Source organism: Orycteropus afer, unplaced genomic scaffold (assembly GCF_000298275.1).
Source record: "Orycteropus afer afer isolate SDZICR_OR568_19922 unplaced genomic scaffold, OryAfe1.0 scaffold00081, whole genome shotgun sequence".
NCBI lineage: Eukaryota > Metazoa > Chordata > Mammalia > Tubulidentata > Orycteropodidae > Orycteropus > Orycteropus afer.
Window position 1 is genome coordinate 1,653,397 of NW_006921668.1, and position 1,439 is coordinate 1,654,835.

At 32.0% G+C, this 1,439-nt stretch overlaps 1 non-coding gene across 1 annotated transcript; it reads left to right on the forward strand.

Moving 5' to 3' along the window:
- The first annotated feature begins 1,107 nt into the window (after nucleotides 1–1,107).
- On the forward strand, nucleotides 1,108–1,213 carry LOC122150049. The gene has a single exon (XR_006163458.1). It is a non-coding gene; the product is annotated as a U6 spliceosomal RNA (small nuclear RNA).
- Nucleotides 1,214–1,439: the final 226 nt, after the last annotated feature.

A 1,439-nucleotide genomic window follows, 5' to 3' on the forward strand; every position in this document is an offset into this window, starting at 1 on the left:
TAATCCATGTATATTCAATGTAATTATTGATAGGTTTGAATTTACTGCTGTCATTTTCCTGGCTTTTTTTTTTTGTGGTGATGTTTTCTTTTTTCAATATATTTTTTGTACTGAGTTCATGTTGTTGGAGTTTCTTATTATTTGCTATCATTTTTTTAATCAGTTTTAGTACTTACTGAGACTTTAAGATATTCTTCCTTTTTATTTTGTTGAGAAAATTTACTTTCTTTGAGGTCACTGTATAATTTGTTATTTTCTTCCCAGGTTTCAAACTGTCCATTCTATCTTGACATCATTCTAAATTCATCTCCATCTGGAAGTTCTGAAACTGTATCATTTATTCCCTCTCTTTTTTTGTAGTTATCATCATTTACCAGTTGACATCTCTGGTTCCCTATTTAAGTCTTGTAGGTTTATTTCATTTTTGATACTTCTATATCTTGTTTGTTTTCTGGGTGATGTTGTTGTGTGTCTTAATCTCCAGTCATTATTTGCTATTAGGTCTCTGTCTCAAGGACTTTCTTTAACATTTCTTATAATGTTCTGGTTTTTACAAATTCTCTTAATTTCTTTTTATCTGTGACTTGCCTAATTTTGTCATTATATTTGAATGACAATTTTACTGGCTATATAATTCTTGGTTAGCAATTTTTTTCTTTCAGGGTTTTATATATGTAGTCCTGTTGTCTTCTCGCCTGCATGGTTTCTGCCAGGAAACCAGAGTTTCATCTTATTGGTTTTCCTTTTTAGGTAACTTTTTATTTTTCTGAAGCTATTTTCAAGATTCTTTCTTTGTCTTTGGTCTTGGAAAAATCTGATTATGTTATGTCATGATGATATTCTTTGTGAGTCTATCTTATTTGGGGTTTGTTGAGCTTCTGGAATGTTTGTCTTCTCATCTTTCATCATATTAGAGAAGCTGACTTCCAACAAATTTTAAACAATTTTTTCTGTGCTATTTTTTGTCTCTTTATGTTCTGGACTTTCAATGACATGTAAGTTATTTCTCTTTATGGTGTCTCAAGTAATTCTTAAACTTTTTCATTTTTTTTTCTCTTTTTTTTCTTATTGTTCTTCTAACAGACTAGTATTGAGGAATTTGTCTTTGTGCTTGCTTTGGCAGCACATATACTAAAATTGGAATGGTACAGAGAAGATTAGCAAGGCCCTGCACAAGGATGACATTCAAATTTGTGAAGCATTCCATATATATACACACACACACACACACACACACACACACATATATATATACACACACACACCAAATATTATTAGTGAATACCGGGAGTAGGAAAGAGGTGGACAGGGGACCCTTTTGTTTGTGGAGCATTGAGGTTATGCTAATGGTGGTGGGATATTTTGGAGAAGGATAGCAATACTTTTGGCAAAATGTGGAAAATGTCATCATGTCCCTGAGCTGTGAATGTGTAAGTTGT